The sequence below is a fragment of the Saccopteryx leptura genome, chromosome 6 (genome assembly GCF_036850995.1).
Source record: "Saccopteryx leptura isolate mSacLep1 chromosome 6, mSacLep1_pri_phased_curated, whole genome shotgun sequence".
Taxonomy (NCBI): Eukaryota; Metazoa; Chordata; class Mammalia; order Chiroptera; family Emballonuridae; genus Saccopteryx; species Saccopteryx leptura.
Window position 1 is genome coordinate 77,694,197 of NC_089508.1, and position 23,668 is coordinate 77,717,864.

A 23,668-nucleotide genomic window follows, 5' to 3' on the forward strand; every position below is an offset into this window, starting at 1 on the left:
AAGCTGAGCAGGTAATATTGATACTATTCATGGATCTATTGACCCATCTTCTCTCCCAACTTGTGGTAGAATGCATAGAAAAGTAGGATTCAGGATCCACAATTTGAAGAGAAAGCATTCATATACATAAAATACACAACGTACTGGGACCTGCAGTTGTGTAAGGGCTTAGAATGATTTCTCTTCCTCTAAACAGCTACCCTTATAGTTTAGTGGTTAATAACACAGGCATGGCCCTGGCCAATTAGCTCAGTCAGTTAAGAGCATCCTCCTGCAATGACAAGGTTGTGGGTTCAATCCCCGGTCAGGACACACATGGGAAACTAATGAATGCACAACTGAGTGAAACAACAGTTTCCCTCCCCCCTCCCCTCTCTCTCCCTTCCTCTGTCTCTAAAAAAATTAATAATAATAAAATTAAGCCCTGGCTGGATAGCTCAGTTGGCTGTTGGAGTGTCATCCTGAAGCACAGAGGTTGCCGTTTCGATAGTCAGGGCACATACAGGAGCAACTCAATATTCCTGTCTCTCTCCAAAAGAAAAAAAAGAAGGAAAAAGAACATAGGATTTAGAACTTTCTAGGTTCAAAACCTGGCTCTTTGACAAGTAATTGTACCTCAGTTTCTACATTTGTGATGGAGATTTAAAAAAAATTTTTTTTTTTTTGTATTTTTCTGAAGTTGGAAACGGGGAGGCAGTCAGACAGACTCCCGCATGCGCCCGACCGGGATCCACCTGGTATGCCCACCAGGGGGCGATGCTCTGCCCATCTGAGGCATCGCTGTTGCAACCAGAGCCATTCTAGCACCTGAGGCAGAAGCCACAGAGCCATCCTTAGCGCCCGGGCCAACTTTGCTCCAATGGAGCCTTGGCTGCGGGAGGGGAAGAGAGAGACAGAGAGGAAGGAGAGGGGGAGAGGTGGAGAAGCAGATGGGCGCTTCTTCTGTGTGCCCTGGCCGGAATCGAACTCGGGACTCCTGCACGCCAGGCCGACACTCTACCACTGAGCCAACCGGCCAGGGCCAAAATTTTTTTATCTATTAATTTTAATGAGAGGAGAGAGAAGGGGGGAGGAACAGGAAGCATCAATTCATAGTAACTGCTTCTCGTATGTGCCTTGACCTGGTAAGCCCAGCGCCTTGAACCAACAACCTCAACATTCCAGGTCATCGCTTTACTCACTGCTCAACCACAGGTCAGGCTTTTTAAATTTTATTTTTATTTTTGGTGACAGGGAGATTTTAAAAGTACCTAAAACTCAAAGGATTTTTTAAAGGATTAACTGTGTTAAAAATACCATCTAAAGCATTTAGAACAATGTCTAACACAAACTAAGCACTAAATAAATGCAAGTTTTTATTATTATTACACTTTACCTGTTTCCATTTTTCTGTATAAGGACTACTCAAAAGAGTTACCTTTTTCTCTGGTACCCTCATATCTTTTAAGGAGAACCATGTATTTACTTTGGAAAATAGATATATGAATACAAATACCATAGTTATTATGTCCCAACTTCACATAGATACCTTTTTAACAATGTATGCCTCCTACCCTATTAAAAAAATATTTCCAAAACATCTTAACAAACCATTAAAGTAAAATAATAATTAAAGCTCTTCAAATCTTAAAGAGACAGAAGGGTTGCAATTTTCTAAACCATGACATGGGCTTAAAGAATCTCCCAAAGTGTCCCCACTTAAAATTTCTCTGACCTTATAGCTACTGTTGTGCTTACAGAACTAGGAGGCATTTTTAAAAAGACCAAAGTGAATTAGGATGACATCAGAGTAACTATGGCATGGGAGATACTACTGATCTCCCCTTGAAATTTCAACAAATTGAACAACTATAATGCAGTGAAAGAACTCCAGCTGGGCTTGCAGGCACATCTGAAGGATCCACGCACTGAATGGACTGAAGGTGGGATGGGCTGAAAAGAGGGAAGAAGATAAACCACATTCATGTGGGGCTTGAGAAAGGAGACAAATCCAGAGTGACTGGATTTTTTTTTTTCTCTACCGGCTACAGGGAGGAGGGAAGCTTGGGCTGTCTGGGTTTTGTCTGAGGGATATGGAGATGAAAACCCAGAATGATTGCATCCCCTTCTGCCAGGAGGAGTGCTAAGATAGAGAGCCAGAGGGGGAAAAACTAAACCAAAACGTCCAGAGTGCAGGGTCACAGCCAGTGCTCCTGTGCTCTGCCTGCAGCCCACTCAGCAGAGACAGAGAAAAGTAAAGTATGGACCCCCCAGCCTCCCAAATCCCACCTCCCCCACCTCAGGGGTATGCAAAGTGGCAAAGACAAACCCTACAGCAAGCTCTCCAGAGCCACTCTCTCCCCTGAAGAACAGAGGTGCTCCACATCTGGTCCCCTTGTCTGTTGAAATGTGGGGAGGAGTGCTCGTAGGCCTGAGAACACCATCGCTACAGCCATCAAGCCAGAAAGCTAAAGCCATAACACCAAAGCCATAAAGCCCTCACAACACGCCCCACCCACAAACACAGTTGCAGCCTCGCCTACATCATTGGAGGACAGCCCAAGAATTTCACAGAGCTAAAACTTACAATATAGTGACACCTACTAGAAGAAAACAGTAATCTCTCAAAACTGAAATCTATCTCTGTTGTGGGGGTTGATAGTCCTATTTTCTGTTGCTTTGCTTAATATATAGTGTTTCCTTTATCCCTCCTACCTCAATGCCCCACTCATATTTCAGGCTGGGACCTACTCCTAATTTAAAGCTCTCTTTCCTCCTTTTGCCAACTTGTATTATGAATTTACCTTTGCCACCCAGCTTAGTGTATCCCAAGGTTCTCTTTACTAGGCCACAGTCACAGAGCTCCAGGGAAAAGCAACCTGGTCTCAACTCTCCAGGCAGAGGAGAACAGAAGCTCCATATCCACACATGCTGCAAATGGCTTTTTCCAGTCTACCTGAATCATTACCAGCTAGAAGCAGCGGTCATTGGGACTTGGACATGAGCTGCAAAGTCTAGAATGTTGACAACAATTCCAGTGTCATGCGGACTTTTCCTGTGGGGAACTTTCCTGGACTCCTGCTCCCTGTGACAGCTCCTAACAGACTGAACTGCGGTTGGGTTGCATTTTTCAGGGATTTGGCATGGTGATGGGGCCAACTTGGACTTGGTGAACATGTTAAGGACACTACTCTTTTAGGGATTCTTGCTCTATTGGCCAAGAGTTTGCTTAAAGGCTTTTAATCACTGTAAAAAAAAATAGAGGACTGGATGAAGAAGATGGGGCACATATACACCATGGTGTACTATTCAGCTAGGAGAAATGATGACATCGGATCACTTACAGCGGAATGGTGGAGTCTTGGTAGCATTGTGCGGGGTGAAATAAGCGAATCAGAAAAAATCAGGAACTGCAGGATTCCATACATTGGTGGGACATAAAAGCGAGACTAAGAGGCATGGACAGGAGTGTGGTGGTTACAGGGGGTGGGGGGAGGGAAGGAGGGAGAGGGGGAGGGGGAGGGGTACAGAGAGAACTGGATGGAGGGTGGTGGAGGACGATCTCTCTTCGGGTGATGGGTATGCAACAGAACTAAATGACAAGATAACCTGGAAATGTTTTCTTTGAATGTATGTACCCTGATTTATTGATGTCACCCCATTGAAATAAAAATTTATTTATAAAAATAAATAAATAAATAAAATCTTTTAAAAAGACAAAAAAAAACCTGAAATCTATTTTTCCTTTGTTTTCCCTTCTTGTTTTTTCTTTCTTTCTGTTTTAAATTTCTTTTTCTTTAACTTTTATATTTTTATTCCTATTTTTTATGAGAGTTTTGTTCATTTTTGGCTTTTAGTTTTCAATAGTTTTTCTTTTTTGCTTGTCATTTTTAAATATTTTATATTTGTTATTGTATTTTTAATCTGTATGTTTCACTTCTTTAGGTGTTATTTTGTTATAGAGTTGTTTTTTTTGTGATTGAGACAGAGGGGGGGATAGGTGAAGTAAACAGAGAGACAGGAAGGGAGAGAAAAGAGAAGCATCAATTCTTCATTGCGGCATCTTAGTTGTTCATTGACTGCTTTCTCATATGTGCCTTGACCAGAGCAGCTCCAGCAAAATGAGTGACCCCTTGCTCAAACCAGTGACCTTGGGCTTCAGGCAAGTTACCTTTGGGCTCAAACCAGCAACCATGGAGTCATGTCTATGGTCCCACACTCAAGCCAGTTACCCCACGCTAAAGCTGGTGAGCCTACACTCAAGCCAGCGAACTTGGGGTTTCAAACCTGGGTCCTCTGTGTCCCAGTCCAATGCTCTATCCACTGCACCACTGCCTGGTCAGGCTTGTTAGAGTTCTTAACAATGTCGCTCTCAAACGCCATCAAGGAAGAAGAAATCGAATGCATGGCTACACAAGACAGAGATGTAGTTCAGAAAGAAAATGAAAAATCTCAAGAAAAAAAAACTCAATCACATGGAAACCCTGGAGTTAAAAGATAGAGAATTCAAAATTGAAGTTCTGAGAATACTCAATGAGATGCAAGAAAACATCAATAGGCAACTTAATGAGCTCAGAAAACAAAATGAAAACCTCATCAAGGAGATTGAAACTTTAAAAATAGAGTTGAAGAACTAAACACATGAATTGAAAACTGAGGCAGCAAGTTTAGCTAATAAAACAAGCCAGAGAAAGGAAAGAATCAGTGACATCAAAGACAGGCAACAGAGAGAAGAGGAAAGAGACTCACAAATTTTAAAAAATGAGAGAACTTTCTACAAGAATTGTCTTACTCCATCAGAAAGAGCTATATATGAATAACGGGCATTATCAGAAGAAGGAGAGGGGGATAAGGGAATGGGCAGCCTTATTCAAACAAATAATGGATGAGAATTTCCCAAGCCTATGGAAAGAGTTAGGTCATCAAATCCAAGAAGCAAACAAAACGCTGTTATCTCAACCCAAACAGACCTACTCCAAGGCACATTGTAATAAAATTGCCAAAAATCAATGACAGAAAAAGAGTCCACAAGGCAGCTAGGAAAAGAAGAAACATAACATATAAAGGAAAGCCCATTTGGTTATCATCAGAGTTCTCAGCAGAAACTCTACAAGCCATAAGAGAGTGGACCCAAACATTCAAAGCACTGAAAAGAGAGGCGTTATCAGCCAAGAATACTATGTCTATCAAACTTACCCTTCAAATATGAAGGAGAAATAAAAATTTTTTCAAACATACAGAGCTGAGGGAATTTATCACCAGAAAAACCCCACAGCAGGAAATACTCAAAGGGGTTATTCAAACAGACACAAAGCATAAAACAAATTAAATCTACAAGTAAAAGGTGACAATAAAAACAAGGATAATCTATGACAGGGGTAGTCAACCTTTTTATACCTACCACCCACTTTTGTATCTCTGTTAGTAGTAAAATTTTCTAACTGCCCACTGGTTCCACAGTAATGATGATTTATAAAGTAGGGAAGTAACTTTATAAAATTTATAAAGCAGAGTTACAGCAAGTTAAAGCATATAATAATAATTACTAACCAAGTACTTTATGTCAGATTTTTGCTAAGTTTGGCAGAATAAATCTTTTTTTTTTTCTGAAGCTGGAAATGGGGAGAGACAGTCAGACAGACTCCCGCATGTGCCCGACCGGGATCCACCCGGCACGCCCACCAGGGGCGACGCTCTGCCCACCAGGGGGTGATGCTCTGCCCCTCCGGCGTGTCACTTTGTTGCGACCAGAGCCACTCTAGCGCCTGGGGCAGAGGCCAAGGAGCCATCCCCAGCGCCCAGGCCATCTTTGCTCCAATGAAGCCTCGGCTGCGGGAGGGGAAGAGAGAGACAGAGAGGAAGGAGAGGGGGAGGGGTGGAGAAGCAGATGGGCGCTTCTCCTGTGTGCTCTGGCCGGGAATCGAACCCGGGACTTCTGCACGCCAGGCCGACACTCTACTACTGAGCCAACCAGCCAGGGCGGCAGAATAAATCTTTATAAAACAACTTACTATAGTTAAATCTTTTTATTTATACTTTGGCTGCTCCACTACCACCCACCATGAAAGCTGGAACGCCCACTAGTGGGCGGTAGGGACCAGGTTGACTACCACTGGTCTATGAGAACAATAACATAAAAAGGGAGAGGATTAAGATCTGCAGTAGCAAAGAAGGATGGGATGCAGAATCACTCATAAGACAAAGGACTCATACATATGACAATTTTTCTCTTAATAACCTAATGATAACCACCCACGAAAAAGGCATTACTAAAATACACAGCTTAAAAAAAGGAGAAACAGGGGAAAGAAGTATGGAATACCACCAAACAAAAACAACTGACAGAGCCTGACCAGGCGGTGGCACAGTGGATAGAGTGTTGGACTGGGATGCCGAGGACCCAGGTTCGAGACCCCGAGGTCACCAGCTTGAGCACAGGCTCATCTGGCTTGAGCAAAATAAAAAATGTTCACCAGCTTAGACCCAAGGTCGCTGGCTCAAGCAAGGGGTTACTTGGTCTGCTGAAGACCTACGGTCAAGGCACATATGAGAAAGCAATCAATGAACAACTAAGGTGTCGCAACGAAAAACTGATGATTGATGCTTCTCATTTCTCTCCGTTCCTGTCTGTCTGTCCCTATCTATCCCTCTCTCTGACTCTCTCTCTCTGTCCCTGTAAAGAAAAAATAAAAATAATAAACTTAAAAAAAAAACCTGACAGAAACACAAAAGAGAAGAACCAAATGAGACACAGAGCTACCAGAAAACAAAACAAAAATAAAGGCTATAGGAAATCCTCAAGTGTCAATAATTACCCTAAATGTAAATGGACTGAACTCACCAATAAAGAGACACAAAGTAGCAGATTCAATCAAAAAGCAAAACCTAACCATATGCTGCCTTCAAGAGACACATCAAAGCTGCAGGGACAAAAGTAAACTCAAAGTGAAAGGTTGGAAAACAATTCTCCAAACAAATAATATCCAAAGAAAAGCAGGTGTAGCCATATTCATATCTGACAACATTGATTTTAAGACAACAAAGGAAATGAGAGACAAAGAAGGACATTTCATAATGATAAAGGGGACACTATATCAAGAAGACATAACACTTCTTAATATATATGCACTGAACCAGGGAGCACCAAAATACATAAGACATCGACTAGCTGATCTAAAAATAGAAGCAGAGAAAAACATAATCATACTTGGAGATCTCAAGACACCATAGATGGCTATACATAGATATCCAAACAGGGAATCAATAAAAAAATATTGGCCTTAAATGACACATTAGACCAAATGGACATAATAAACTTTTACAAGGGCTGAAACAATAAAATAGATAGAAGAAAACATAGGTACTAAACTCATAAACCTTGGCCATAGAGAACATGTTATGTATTTGACCCCCAAAGGCAAAGGAAGTAAAGGCAAAAATAAATGGGACTATATCAAACTAAAAAGCTTCTGCACAGCAAAAGAAACTGACAACAAAACAAATAGGCAGCCAACTAAATGGGAGATATTTGCAAACAATAGCTCCAATAAGGAGTTAATATCCAAAATATATAAAATATACAAAGCTCTACAACAAAAAATCCAATTAAAAAATGGGGAGAAGCCTGGCCTGTTGGCTCAGCAGTAGAGCGTCGGCCTGGCGTGCAGGAGTCCCGGGTTCGATTCCCGGCCAGGGCACACAGGAGAGGTGCCCATTTGCCTCTCCACCCCTCCCCTTCTCCTTCCTCTCTGTCTCTCTCTTCCCCTCCCGCAGCGAGGCTCCATTGGAGCAAAGATGGCCCGGGCGCTGGGGATGGCTCTGTGGCCTCTGCCTCAGGCGCTAGAATGGCTCTGGATGCAGCGGAGCGACGCCCCAGAGGGGCAAAGCATCGCCCCCTGGTGGGCATGCCGGGTGAATCCCGGTCAGGTGCATGCAGGAGTCTGTCTGACTGCCTCCCCGTTTCCAGATTCGGAAAAATGAAAAAAAAAATGGGGAGAGGCCATGAATACACACTTCTTCCAAGAGGATGTACAAATAGCCAACAGATATATAAAAAGATGCTTATCTTCACTAGCTATTCAAGAAATACAAACCAAAACTACAATGAGATACCACCTCATACCTGTTAGACTGGCTATTACCAACAAGACAGGTAATGACAAGTGTTTGGAGAGGTGGTGGAGAAAAAGGAACTCTCATTCACTGCTGGTGGGAATGCAAATTAGTACATCCATTACAGAAGAAAGTATGATGGTTCCTCAAAAAATTAAGAATAGAACTACTCAGCAATCCCTCTACTGGGTATCTACCCCCAAAACTCAAAAACATTGGTACATAATGACACATGCACTCCCATGTTCATCACAGCATTATTCACACTGGCCAAGACATGGAAACAACGAAAGTGTCCCTCAATAGAGTAATGGATAAAGACGATGTGATAGCCTTACCAGACGGTGGTGCAGTGGATAGAGCGTCAGACTGGGATGAGGACCCAGGTTTGAAACCCCAAGGTCGCCAGCTTGAGCAAGGGCTCATCCGGCTTGAGCACAAGATCACTGGCTTGAAAGTGGGATTATAGACATGACCCCATGGTCGCTGGCTTGAGCCCAACATCCCTGGCTTGAACAAGGGGTCACTCACTGGGCTGTAGCCTCCAGTCAAGGCACATATGAGAAAGCAATCAATGAACAACTAAGGAGCTGCAACGAAGAATTGATGCTTCTCATCTCTCTCCCTTCCTGCCTGTCTGTCCCTCTCTCTGTCTCTATGTCTGTCACACACACACACACACACACACACACACACACACACACACACACAAGATGTGGTACATATATATAATGGAATGCTACTCAGCCATAAGAAATGATGACATTGCCATTTACGACAACATAGACCTTGAGAATATTATACTGAGTGAAATAAGTAAATCAGAAAAAGCTGAGAACGGTATGATTTCACACATAGGTGGGATATAAAACTGAGACTCACGGACAGAGATGAAAGTGTAGTGGTTACTAGGGGGAATGGGATATGAGGGAGGAAGTGAGGGGATTGTGAGGGATAGGGAGTAAAGAGGGACAAATATACAGTGACAGAAAATGATTTGAGTTCGGGTGACAGGTATATAATATAATCAACAGTTCAAATGTTATACAAATGTTCACCTGAAATCTATGTACCCTTTTTATTTTATTTTTTTTTAATTTATTCATTTTTTTAGAGAGGAGAGAGAGAGACAGAGAGAGAGAGCAAGGAGAGAGAGACAGAGAGAGAGAGAGAGAGAGAGAGAGAGAGAGAGAGAAGGGGGGAGGAGCTGGAAGCATCAACTCCCATATGTGCCTTGACCAGGCAAGCCCAGGGTTTTGAACCGGCGACCTCAGCATTTCCAGGTCGACGCTTTATCCACTGCGCCACCACGGGTCAGGCCTATGTACCCTTTTTAATTTTTTATTCATTTTAGAGGAAGGAGAGAGAAAGAGAGGGAGAAGGGGAGGAAGAGCAGGAAGCATCAACTCCCATATGTGCCTTGACCAGGCAAGCCCAGGGTTTTAAATGAGCGACCTCAGCGTTCCCGGTCACTGCTTTATCCACTGCACCACCACAGGTCAGCGAAATCTATGTATTCTTATTGATCAATGTCATCCTGTTAAATTTAATTTTCTAAATAAAATTTTAAGATAAATAAACAAAATAAAAAGATCAAAGCATTCAGTATTTACCCAAGTGGACTCATTACATTGCTTTAGTTAGTAGGAAAAAGAAAAATAAAGGCTGAAATGTACAAGCATTTTTCTCTCTCATTTTCTGTCTTCTCCAAAATTGTATTTATTAGCTACAATGTAGATTTAATGCAATTAATATCACAATATATAATCAGCACTCCTAAATGAGTAAGAAAATAATCAACATCCCAAAAGAAGAAACAATTTAAAGAATTGCCCAAATAGCACTACTGAACATAATATACAGTATTTTCATTGTTCTTTTCCACCCTTTTACAAACATATAAATTTTGTATGGTTGCTACTCAGAGTATATAACCTCTGTGTGCTGCATTTCATTCCTATCTATCTAAAATATTTTATTTCTATTTTTATTTTTTTGAGAGAAGAGGGAGGGAGAGAGAGACAGGAAGATCAAGCTGCTCCTGTATGTGCCTTGCCTGGGGAATTGACCCGGCAGCCTTCATGCTTCGGAACGATGCTCTAACCGAGCTCTCTGGCCAGGGCTACCTAAAACATTTTAGTAATTTGTTACTTGTTTTCACAATTATAATTTTAGAGGTTCATAATTCACTCAATTGTTTTTAAACATTGACAATATTCTTACTTTCATACCAAAATGAAATACATGAAACCCAAAACTCCCACTAGGAAACAAGAGTAAGCTCTGGCCAGATATCTGTTGGTTAGAGCATCATCCCAAAGCACAGAAGTTGTCAGTTCGATCCCCAGTCAGGGCACATACAGGAGTACATCAATGTTCCTGTCTCTCTCTCTCTCTCCCTCAAATCAATAAATTAAAAAAACAAGAGAGAGAGAGAGACATGAGTAGGCCTCGGGTGGTCCAAGGATAAAGCATCAACTTGAAATGCTGAGGTCGCTGGTTTGAAACCCTGGGCTTGCCTGGTTAAGACACATACGACAAATAATCAATGAACAACTAAATGAAGCAACTATGAGTTGATACTTCTCACTCTCTCTCATCTCTCTCTTCTCTCTCTGTAAAATCAAATAAAATCTTTTAAAAAAACAAAACAGGCCCTGGCGAGTTGGCTCAGTGGTAGAGCATCGGCCTGGCATACAGGAGTCCCAGGTTCGATTCCCGGCCAGGGCACACAGGAGAAGCACCCATCTGCTTCTCCACCCCTCCCCCTCTCCTCCTCTCTGTCTCTCTCTTCCCCTCCCGCAGTCAAGGCTCCACTGGAGCAAAGTTGGCCCGGGCGCTGAGGATGGCTCTGTGGCCTCTGCCTCAAGTGCTAGAATGGCTCTGGTTGCAACAGAGCTACGCCCCAGATGGGCAGAGCATCGCCCCCTGGTGGGCATGCCGGGTGGATCCTGGTCGGGCACATGCGGGAGTCTGTCTGACTGCCTCCCCATTTCCAACTTCAGAAAAAAAACAAAACAAAACAAAAAAACAGAAAACATGAGTAGCAACTCGTATTTATAACTGCAACTTAAAGTCAATGATTCCCACTGATATGGAGCACAAAGAAAATAAAAAAGAAGAAGAGCCATCCTTCACTATTTCTAAGCTCTCAATTTCCAAAATAATGTGGTCTCATTTCTCCTTAGTCAAGCACCTCCTGTCCTGAAACAAATTTGCGAAATTGGTTGAGTTATTTTTAATTTACTCCATCCAGCACTCAAGATCTCTCCTACATTCTCTTCTTTGAACTGCCCAGTGTTAGATCAAAATCAGTGAGAAGTCGTCCCTGACCTGTGGTGGCGCAGTGGATAAAGTGTCGACCTGGAAATGCTGAGGTCGCCGGTTCGAAACCCTGGGCTTGCCTGGTCAAGGCACATATGGGAGTTGATGCTTCCAGCTCCTCCCCCCTTCTCTCTCTCTGTCTCCCCCCCCCTCTCTGTCTCTCCTTCTTCTCTCTAAAAAATGAATTAAAAAAATTTTAAAAAAATCATGAGTTTGAACTCATGAGTTTCAATATAAATAAATATGATGTAACTGTGCATGTTTGTGTGTGTGTATACATATGTATATGTAAGGTGACCAACTTTTTTTTTTTTTTTTTGTATTTTTCCGAAGCTGGAAACGGGGAGAGACAGACTCCCGCATGCGCCCGACCGGGATCCACCCGGCACGCCCACCAGGGGCGACGCTCTGCCCACCAGGGGGCGATGCTCTGCCCCTCCAGGGCGTCGCTCTGCCGCGACCAGAGCCACTCTAGCGCCTGGGACAGAGGCCAAGGAGCCATCCCCAGCGCCCAGGCCATCTTTGCTCCAATGGCGCCTTGGCTGCGGGAGGGGAAGAGAGAGACAGAGAGGAAGGAAGGGGTGGGGGTGGAGAAGCAAATGGGCGCTTCTCCTATGTGCCCTGGCCGGGAATCGAACCCGGGTCCCCCGCACGCCAGGCCGACGCTCTACTGCTGAGCCAACCGGCCAGGGAAGACCAACTTTTTTATAATGAAAAGGAGGAGAAAAGTAAATTGAGGAAAACAATATCATAAATAAAAGAAACATTTTATTCATTGCAACAATACACTATAATATGATAAATGCAAAATAAAAACATTTGTAATATTTTATATTGTAATTATGCTTACATGCCTATTAATTAATGAATCATCATGTCAAATACAAATACGTCACATCACACGCAATGGATCAACTTTGCATCGATCTAATACGGACATTTACAGATTAGTCTTTCAATATCAAAAAGGAGGACAGAGTTACGATGCCGCATGGAAGCCGAAACCGCACCTCCCGCGTAGCCCCTCCCAGCCGGGCACCTCAGATGAGAGCTGCACCCAGGCCAGCACCAGCAGTTCAGGGGCACCAGCCCCTGCTCCACCATCTACTGTTGGCTCGCCTGCTGCTGCTCCCCGGCAGCCAGGTCTGATGGCCCAAATGGCAACCACTGCAGCTGGCGTGGCTGTGGGCTCTACTGTTGGCCACACAATAGGTCATGCCATCTCTGGAGGCTTCAGTAGAGGAAGTAATGCTGAGCCCGCAAGGCCTGACATCACTTACCAGGAGCCCCAGGGAACTCAGCCGGAATACCGGAGCAGCAGCAGCAGTTTGGCCCATGCCACTATGAGATGAAACAGTTTTTGGAGTGTGCCCAGAACCAGGGTGACCTTAAGCTTTGTGAGGGTTTCAGTGAGGTGCTGAAATAGTGCAGATTTGCAAATGGATTAGCCTAATTAAGAAGTTCAGATTGAAGAAATGGAAAATCATCTCTGATGACCAAGTTAATTTAGTATAAAAATATAATTGATAGTGAAAGTATAAAACTACCAGTTAAACCTCTCTTCTATCATTAATATTCAATAGTTTCCTTGACTTAGAATTGCAATGGAAGAGGGCCTTCATTCTATAGAAATTCATTGAGTTTGGGGCTGGGCAAATGTTTGACCTCCTTAAACCAGCTTTTGTGATGTTACTGTTTGTGAATTAATTAGAATAAAGTGATTTTCAAATTAAAAAAAAAAGGAGGACATGCAGAAGGACACTTTTCGAGGGAGGACAGAACTTACAAAAAAAAGACTGTCCTCCCTAAAGGAGGATGATTGGTCACCTTAGTATATGCAAGTATATGTTCCCTAGTTTTGTCTAACTCTACTGAGAAGACCTGGGAGCAGTGATGTTCCAATAGCAATAATCACACCGAGCACCTAAATCTTGGCTTCTAAATATCTTCCACTAATAGGAATATCATAATAAACAATGATAACAGGCCATAATCTATGAAATAAAATGGGAAAGCATGAGTCAATACAGACATAAATAACTAAATAATTTGAAAGTTTGATGAGGAATAGAATATTTACATAATTTCAAAGTGCCTCTCAATAAAATATTAATCACAAAGGGGAAAATAGTAAGTTCACACTGGAAAAGCCTTACAGATAATACCTTAACCAAGTAATCAAAGTGAAGTTTGTGATATTCCTACAAGAGATACGTAATCTGAGTCTAATCATGTGGAGACACTGGAAAACCAAATTAAGGAACATTCTACAAAGAACTATTCTATGTATAACCTTCTAAAGTGTCAACATCGCCCTGGCCGGTTGGCTCAGCGGTAGAGCGTCGGCCTAGCATGCGGAGGACCCGGGTTCGATTCCCAGCCAGGGCACACAGGAGAAGCGCCCATTTGCTTCTCCACCCCTCCGCCGCGCTTTCCTCTCTGTCTCTCTCTTCCCCTCCCGCAGCCGAGGCTCCATTGGAGCAAAGATGGCCCGGGCGCTGGGGATGGCTCTGTGGCCTCTGCCTCAGGCGCTAGAGTGGCTCTGGTCGCAACATGGCGACGCCCAGGATGGGCAGAGCATCGCCCCCTGGTGGGCAGAGCGTCGCCCCATGGTGGGCGTGCCGGGTGGATCCCGGTAGGGCGCATGCGGGAGTCTGTCTGTCTCTCCCTGTTTCCAGCTTCAGAAAAATGAAAAAAAATAATAATAAAGTGTCAACATCACGAATATAAGAAAAAAACTGAAGAATTATTCCAGACTGAATTAGACTATACTTAAGGCAACTAAATGCAACAAGTGATTTTATTTATTTTTAAAATTTTGTTTTATTTAGAAAATTAATTTTAACAGGTGACATTGATCAATAAGCGTACATAGATTTCAGACATATATCACTCTATCATTTGATTAATCAATTATGTTATACATCCATCACCAAATGTCAAATCATCTTCCATCCCCTTATATTTGTCCTTCTTTTCACCCTTCCCCACCCCTCTCTTACATCTCCCTCCCTTGCTAACCACTGCACTCTTATCTATGTCCAAGAGTCTCAGCTTTGTATCCCACCTATGTGTGAAATCATACAGTTTTTAGCTTTTTCTGATTTAGTATTTCACCCAGTACAATGTTCTCAAGGTCCATTCATGTTGTTGTGAATGTCCCTATGTCATCATTTCTTATGGCTGAGCAGTATCCCACTGTATATATGTACCACATCTTACTTACCCAATCCTCTATCAAGGGGCACTCTGGTTGTTTCCATGTCTTGGCCAGTGTGAATAATGCTGTGATAAACATGCGGGTGCACATGTCTTTACGTACCAATGTTTTTGAGTTTTGGGGGTAGATATCCAGTAAAGGGCTTTCTGGGTCATAAGGCAAAAAGTGGTTTTAAACTAGATTTTTTTGCTACAAAGGACATTACTGGGACAGTCAGAAAAATTTGGATGAAGAGTCTAATTATTAGCTGATAGTAATGTGACAATTTAACTTCCCAATTTTGAAAGTTATATTGTTATGTTAAAGGATGTCCTTCTCGACTTCTGGTCAATATGGCAGCATAGGTAAATGTAATACTCATCCTACCACAATCACATCAAAATTACAACTGAACTACAGAACAACCATCACTCAGAACCACCTGAAATTTAGCTGAACAGATGTCCTACAACTAAGGATTTAAAGAAGCCACACCGAGACTGGTAGGAGAGGTAGAAACACAGAATGGGCTGGTCCCACACCCACATGTGGCAGTTTTGTGTTTTTTTTTGACTTGTCGTTTGTTTTTCTGATGTTCTTTTTTTTTTTTTTTAAATAAATTTTTATTAATGGTAATGGGATGACATTAATAAATCAGGGTACATATATTCAAAGAAAACATGTCTAGGTTACCTTGTCATTAAATTATGTTGCATACCCCTTGCCCAAAGTCAGATTGTCCTTCGCCACCCTCTATCTAGTTCTCTGTGCCCCTCCCCCTCCCCCTAACTCTCCCCCTGTCCTCCCTCCCCCCACCCCTGGTAACCACCACACACTTGTCCATGCCTCTTAGTCTCATTTTTATGTTCCACCAATGTATGGAATCATGTAGTTCTTGTTTTTTTCTGATTTACTTATTTCACTCCTTATAATGTTATCAAGATCCCACCATTTTGCTATAAATGATCTGATGTCATCATTTCTTATGGCTGAGTAGTATTCCATAGTGTATATGTGCCACATCTTCTTTATCCAGTCTTCTATTGAAGGGCTTTTTGGTTGTTTCCATGTCTTGGCCACTGTGAACAGTGCTGCAATGAACATGGGGCTACATGTGTCTTCACGTATCAATGTTTCTGAGGTTTTGGGGTATATACCCAGTAGAGGGATTGCTGGGTCATAAGGTAGTTCTATTTGCAGTTTTTTGAGGAACCACCATACTTTCCTCCATAATGGTTGTACTACTTTACAGTCCCACCAACAGTGAATGAGGGTTCCTTTTTCTCCACAGCCTCTCCAACATTTGCTATTACCCGTCTTGTTGATAATAGCTAATCTAACAGGGGTGAGGTGGTATCTCATTGTAGTTTTGATTTGCATTTCCCTAATAACTAATGAAGCTGAGCATCTTTTCATATATCTGTTGGCCATTTGTATCTCTTCCTGGGAGAAGTGTCTATTCATGTCTTCTTCCCATTTTTTTATTGGATTGTTTGTTTGTTTGTTGTTGAGTTTTATGAGTTCTTTGTAAATTTTGGAAATTAGGCCCTTATCTGAGCTGTTGTTTGAAAATATCATTTCCCATTTAGTTGGCTGTCTGTTTATTTTTATATCAGTTTCTCTTGCTGAGCAAAAACTTTTTATTCTGATGTAGTCCCCTTCATTTATCTTTGCCTTCACTTCTCTTGCCATTGGAGTCAAGTTCATAAAATGTTCTTTAAAACCCAGGTCCATGAGTTGAGTACCTATGTCTTCTTCTATGTACTTTATTGTTTCAGGTCTTATATTTAGGTCTTTGATCCATTTTGAATTAATTTTAGTACACGGGGACAGGCTGTAGTCGAGTTTCATTCTTTTGCATGTGGCTTTCCAGTTTTCCCAACACCATTTGTTGAAGAGGCTTTCTTTTCTCCATTGTGTGTTGTTGGCCCCTTTATCAAAGATTATTTGACCATATATATGTGGTTTTATTTCTGGGCTTTCTATTCTGTTCCATTGGTCTGAGTGTCTATTTTTCTGCCAATACCATGCTGTTTTGATTATTGTGGCCCTATAATATAGTTTAAAGTCAGGTATTGTAATGCCCCCAGCTTCATTCTTTTTCCTTAGGATTGTTTTGGCTATTCGAGGTTTTTTATAGTTCCATATAAATCTGATGATTTTTTGTTCCATTTCTTTAAAAAATCTCATAGGGATTTTGATGGGAATTGCATTAAATTTGTATATTGCTTTGGGTAATATGGCCATTTTGATTATATTTATTCTTCCTATCCAAGAACAAGGAATATTTTTCCATCTCATTGTATCTTTTTCGATTTCCCTTAACAATGCTTTGTAATTTTCATTATATAGGTCCTTTACATTCTTTGTTATGTTTATTCCTAGGTATTTTATTTTTTTTGTTGCAATCGTGAAGGGGATTATTTTTTTGAGTTCGTTTTCTAATATTTCATTGTTGGCATAGAGAAAGGCTATGGACTTCTGTATGTTAATTTTGTATCCTGCGACCTTACTGTATTGGTTTATTGTTTCTAATAATCTTTTTGTGGAGTCCTTCGGGTTTTCGATGTATAGGATCATATCATCAGCAAAAAGTGATACCTTTACTTCTTCTTTTCCGATATGGATGCCTTTTATTTCTTTGTCTTGTCTGATTGCTCTGGCCAGAACTTCTAGCACCACGTTAAATAAGAGTGGAGAGAGTGGACAACCCTGTCTTGTTCCTGATTTAAGGTAGAAAGTCCTCAGTTTTATGCCGTTTAAAATGATGTTGGCTGATGGTTTATCATATATGGCCTTTATCATGTTGAGATATTTTCCTTCTATACCCATTTTGTTGAGAGTCTTAAACATAAAATTGTGTTGTATTTTATCAAAAGCCTTTTCTGCATCTATTGATAAGATCATGTGGTTTTTGTTCTTTGTTTTGTTGATATGGTGTATTACGTTAACCGTTTTGCGTATGTTGAACCATCCTTGAGATTCTGGGATGAATCCCACTTGATCATGATGTATTATTTTTTTAATATGTTGTTGTATTCGGTTTGCCAGTATTTTGTTTAGAATTTTAGCATCTGTATTCATTAGAGATATTGGTCTGTAGTTTTCTTTCTTTGTGCCATCCTTGCCAGGTTTTGGTATGAGGGTTATGTTGGCCTCATAAAATGTGTTTGGAAGTATTGCTTCTTCTTCAATTTTTTGGAAGACTTTGAGTAGAATAGGAACCAAGTCTTCTTTGAATGTTTGATAGAATTCACTAGTATAACCGTCTGGGCCTGGACTTTTATTTTTGGGGAGGTTTTTAATAGTTTTTTCTATTTCCTCCCTGCTGATTGGTCTGTTTAGGCTTTCTGCTTCTTCATGACTCAGTCTAGGAAGGTTGTATTGTTCTAGGAATTTATCCATTTCTTCTAGATTGTTGTATTTGGTGGCATATAATTTTTCATAGTATTCTACAATAATTCTTTGTATATCTATGATGTCTGTGGTGATCTCTCCTCTTTCATTTTGGATTTTATTTATTTGAGTCCTGTGCCTTTTTTCCTTGGTGAGTCTTGCCAAGGGTTTGTCAATTTTGTTGATCTTTTCAAAGAACCAGCTCCTTGTTTTATTGATTTTTTCTATAGTTTTTCTGTTCTCTATTTCATTTATTTCTGCTCTGATTTTTATTATCTCCTTTCTTCGGCTGGTTTTGGGTTGTCTTTGTTCTTCTTTTTCTAGTTTCTTAAGGTGTGAAGTTAAGTGGTTTACTTCGGCTCTCTCTTGTTTGTTCATATAGGCCTGAAGTGATATGAACTTTCCTCTTATTACTGCTTTTGCTGCATCCCAGAGATTCTGATATGTCGTATTTTCCTTTTCATTTGTCTGTATGTATCTTTTGATCTCTGCGCTTATTTCTTCTTTGACCCATTCATTTTTTAGAAGTATGTTGTTTAGTTTCCACATTTTTGTGGGTTTTTCCCCCTCTTTTTTGCAGTTGAATTCTAGTTTCAAGGCTTTATGATAAGAAAATATGCTTGGTACAATTTCAATTTTTCTAAATTTGCTGATATTGTCTTTGTGGCCCAACATATGGTCAATTCTTGAGAATGTTCCATGTACACTAGAGAAAAATGTATACTCTGTCGCTTTGGGATGAAGTGTCCTGTAGATGTCTATCATATCCAGGTGTTCTAGTATTTTGTTTAAGGCCACTATATCTTTATTGATTCTCTGTTTGGATGACCGATCTAGAGCCGTCAGCGGAGTATTGAGGTCTCCAAGTATGATTGTATTTTTGTTAGTTTTTGTTTTAAGGTCAATAAGTAGCTGTCTTATATATTTTGGTGCTCCTTGGTTTGGTGCATATATATTAAGGATTGTTATGTCTTCTTGATTCAGTGTCCCCTTAATCATTATGAAGTGACCATTTTTGTCTCTGAGTACTTTTTCTGTCTTGTAGTCAGCATTATCAGATATGAGTATTGCTACACCTGCTTTTTTTTGGGTGTTGTTTGCTTGGAGTATTGTTTTCCAGCCTTTCACTTTGAATTTGTTTTTATCCTTGTTGCTTAGATGTGTTTCTTGTAGGCAGCATATAGTTGGATTTTCTTTTTTAATCCATTCTGCTACTCTGTGTCTTTTTATTGGTAAGTTTAATCCATTTACATTTAGTGTAATTATTGACACTTGTGGGTTCCCTACTGCCATTTTATAAATTGCTTTCTGTTAGTTTTGTATCTAGTTTGATTCTTCTCTTTTGTTTTTCTATCATTTGTTTCTGTTTGTTTGTGTTCCATACTTCTTTCCTCTGTTGCTACCTTTTTTAAGTCATGTGTTTTTGTGGTGGTTTTTTCTAGGGTGGTTACCATTAAGTAATGAAAAGGGTACCTACCATATTCATTGTAGTACCCTATCTTATAAGTATTTCTGTACTTCATCGTCCTTTGCTACTGTTAATCTCCATTCTCTCCCCCCTTTTTTTTCCTTTGTTGTCACAGTTTAAGTTTGGTTTTATTGTGTTCTTGGTGGAGCTGTTACTTGTGGTGTTGTTTTCTTTTGTTCTTTGAATCTGGTTGGAAAACCCCCTTTAGTATTTCCTGGAGTGGGGGCTTTCTCGTGATAAATTCTCTCATCTTTTCTGTATTTGTGAATGTTTTTATATCTCCTTCATACTTGAAGGATAGCTTTGATGGGTATAGTATTCTTGGCTGAAAGTTCCTCTCTTTCAGGGCTTTAAATATTGGGGTCCACTCTCTTCTAGCTTGTAGAGTTTCTGCTGAGAAATCTGATGATAATCTAATAGGCCTTCCTTTATATGTTGTACTCTTCTTTTCCCTGGCTGCCTTGAGAATTTTTTCTTTGTCATTGGTTTGTGTCATCTTTATTATGATGTGCCTTGGAGTGGGTTTGTTGGGGTTAAGAAAACTCAGTGTTCTGTTTGCTTCTTGAATTTGAGGCTTTAGTTCTTTCCACAGGCTTGGGAAGTTCTCGTCTATTATTTGTTTGAGTATATTCTCCATTCCATTTTCTTTCTCTTCTCCCTCTGATATACCTATTATTCTTATGTTATTCTTTCTGATGGAGTCAGATAATTCCTGTAGGGCTTTCTCGTTTTTTATTATTTTTGAGTCTCTTTCTTCTTCTCTCTGTTGTGCCTCAAGTTGTTTGTCTTCTATTTCACTAATCCTATCTTCAATCTGGGTTGTTCTGCTAGCTAAGCTTGTTATCTCGTTTTTCAGCTCGTGAATTGAGTTTTTCATTTCTGTTTGATTTGTTTTTATAGTTTCAATTTCCTTGGTAATATATTCTTTGTGTTCATTGAGTTGTTTTCTGATCTCCCTATATTGCCTTTCTGTGTTTTCTTGTATATCTCTGAGTATTTTTAAGATTTCTATTTTAAATTCTCTGTCATTTAGCTCCAAGGCTTCCAATATGTTAAGTCTTTTCTCCATAGATTTTTCCACATCTATTTGTGTTACCTCTCTTTCTTTTGTATCCATAATATTCGATTTCCTCTTTCTTATTGGCATCTGAGGGTGGTCTTGTTGATAGCACTAATTAGAATTAATAAAGAGTAAAAAGAAAAAAAAAAAAAAAAAACCAAAGGGTAAAACACCCCACAAAAAAAAGCAGTAATAATTTATTATTTCCCCCTTTTTTTTTCTTTCTTCTCCTTCCCTCCTCTCCCCTCCTCAGGGAAATATCGTGCCTATAATATCGGGCCTGGTTTGCGGTGAAGAGTTCAAGGGGCAAAAAAAAAAAGGGGAGTAGGGACCTACTAAATGCAAAAAAAAAAAAAAAAAAAAAAAAAAAAAAAAAAAAAGGAAGAAAATCTTAGACAAGCATAAGTTGATCTGCCTGCGGGTGATGGTCAACTAAGAGATATAATGAGAGGGATAAGAGGGAACCAGAAAAAAGGACAAAAAAAGGAATAATAAAGAAAAAAAAATAAAAATAATAAGTAAAAATCTGTTGTATTAAGTGGAGCGAAGACCAAATACAATGGAGACCTTGGGTTGGGAGGACCCAAAATGCCACAAAAATAAACTAACAAGAAAAAAACAAAAACAAAAGCGAAAAAGAAAAATAAAGCCAAAAAAAACCTTGAGTCCCAAATTAACTAATTTGTTCGTGATTGAGGATTAAATGGGAGGAAAGTAAAACGAGAAAAGAAAAAACGAATAGAAAGGAAAGAATAAGAAAAAGAGAAAAACGAAGGAAGAAATAAAAAAGGAAGAGAAAAAAACAAAATAAAGCAAAAAACAACAACAAAAAAAAAAAAAAAAAAGAGGAGAGAGTGAGAGTTAAGTGTCCTGGAGTATAACCCCAAAGGAGGGTGAGGATGAAGAAGAGAAATAAAATGTAACACTTATGGGTAGTGTAGTTCAAGAAAAGGGAAGCATAAGATGGGCAGAGAATAGAAGGACCGAGGTGGAGGAAATAAAGGCAATAAGATAGAAGAAACAAACAACAACAACAAAAAAAAAAAAAAAATTAGTGGAACAAGTTGTAAAGTCTGTGGATTTTTCTTGATTTTAAGATGTTAACTTCTTCCTTTTTCTTTTCTCTCCCTCTTCCTGGTCGGTGACTCTGTACCCCAGGCTCTGCCCCTGTGTCACATTTAGGTAGGGATTTGCAGTTGATGGGATTCTATGGCAATGTCATATAATTGGCTTTAGTCTTGCTGGTAGTCAAGGCTTGTTGGCGTTTGCAGGGTCCAACGATGAGAGAGTTTGCTTTCGTGGATTCTCTCTCCTAGTCCCCCCTTCCTGAATTAGCAGCCTGGTGATCCAGCTATAAGGCTGCCACTGCTTCTGCCTGGGGAGTAAGAGGCTCAAAGAGCTGGGAAATCCCCACTCTATCCCCACTCAGTGCAAGGCTTTGGGAAGGGCTCTGGCAGTCAGGGCCTCCAGTGTAATCAGGCGGGGGTGGGAGTCAATTGTTGTCAAGGTGACTGTTCAGCGCCTAGCATTCAGTTGGACCTCTCAACCCAGGCTTTCCCCACTTTGTAGCCTGTTTTGGCTGGTAAGAAGAGGCACTAGTCTCTGCTTGCGACTAGTGTGGTATAGATCTTATTATCTGCCAAGTCCTTCTTGTTAGCGTTTATCCCTGAATATGGAGGCTCTATCAATCAGAAGTTGCCCCCGCCCCTTTAGCGAGAGGCACTAAAAAATATCACGCCTCTTGTCTTGGGTCGGTGAACTGAGAGAGATCTTATCAATTAGAACCAGGGTGCGCAGATTTCACGGGTTAAGTTAATTTTAGTAATTGGGTCGCAGCTGTGCTCCCGAAGGTATTTCAGGCTGCCTGCGCGCGCCCCTCCCCCAACGCTTGATTGTTGGCTTGAATGGCTGGGTGAGGTGCCCCGCCCGCGGAGAGCATCTCCCAAGTAGGGAATACCGCCCTGGGGCCTCTCCCGCTCCCCGTGCGCGGGCCGCTGGGAACGTTAGCGGTGCTCAGTCTGCAATGCTCGGTCTGAAACCAGACCGGGCGCGCGCCAGCGGCTGCTCGCCGCTCCGGAGTGTGGGCGGTGCTCGCTCTGCAACCGACCCGGGCGCTGCTTGCGGCGGCTCGCGGCGGCGGCTTGCGGCGGCGGCTGGCGGCGGCGGCTTGCGGCGGCGGCTGCAGCTCGAGGCTGCTGCTCGCGGCTCCCGAGTGCGGGATGACTTACCACAGGCGCACTTCCTCGCGGCTTGAATGAACGTCCCTGCGGTAGCTTCCTCCACACCCTCGTCTCTCAGATTCAAGTGATAACAGTCCTTTTGCTTTCAGTTTGTGTGGAACTCCGTAATGCTCCGAAGATAAATTTTCCTGTTTCTAGTTGATAAATTTGTTGTGATTTTGGGGAGATCTGTCGGACGCGCTGCTCACGGTGCCATTTCCGTGACGTCACTCCACATGTGGCAGTTTAAAGTCAGGAGGGATATCTGGTGGCAGAGGTCCCCAATGAGGAGCAAGTAGTCACAGCCCCACACCCAGACCCAAACCCAGAGTTCCAGTGCCAAGAAGAGAAGTCTGCATATTTTCTGGTTGTAAAAACCAGTGGGAATTGTGGCTGAGTAAGAGGGAAAACTGTGGGAGTCCCAGGCAGATCCTCTTAAAAGGCCTGCACATGGACTTAATCGGACTCACTCCCTCTGGGCTCCAGCACTAGGGCAGCAGCTTGAAAGGAACCAGGGACATATGGGGAGGAACTGGATTGTTGGGCATCAGAGCAAGAAGTGGGGAGGGGCAGCTTTCTGCCAGACAAAAGTGATGGCAGAGGCCATTGTTCCTTTCCTGAGACACCCCATCCCCTCTGCACCCCACTAGAGCCAGCAGGTACATGCCACATCATATCTGAGTTTCCATTAATCTGGCTCACACTGTTCTCTCTGTCCAAGTAACCCTGAGTCCCTGCACTCCCACACAACTTGCAGGACCACCCAGGTCATTTTCAATGGCTTTTCTACACAAATGGCCTGTCTTGGCGCATGCTTCACAATTCCCTAAAATCTTTCAAACAAGCAGTGTCTGGCCTCTGCATACCCCATATTTCTTTCCATGTGGCCCCAGACCTTGGCACTAGCAGCA

General features: G+C 41.5%; 1 protein-coding gene and 1 pseudogene across 1 annotated transcript in view; one reads left to right on the top strand and one right to left on the bottom strand.

Moving 5' to 3' along the window:
• The window catches only part of STARD9 (StAR related lipid transfer domain containing 9), a 170,110-nt gene that overhangs the window by 84,632 nt on the left and 61,810 nt on the right, over positions 1-23,668 (bottom strand). The window lies entirely within an intron of this gene.
• On the top strand, positions 12,400-13,136 carry LOC136377260 (coiled-coil-helix-coiled-coil-helix domain-containing protein 2 pseudogene; annotated as a pseudogene).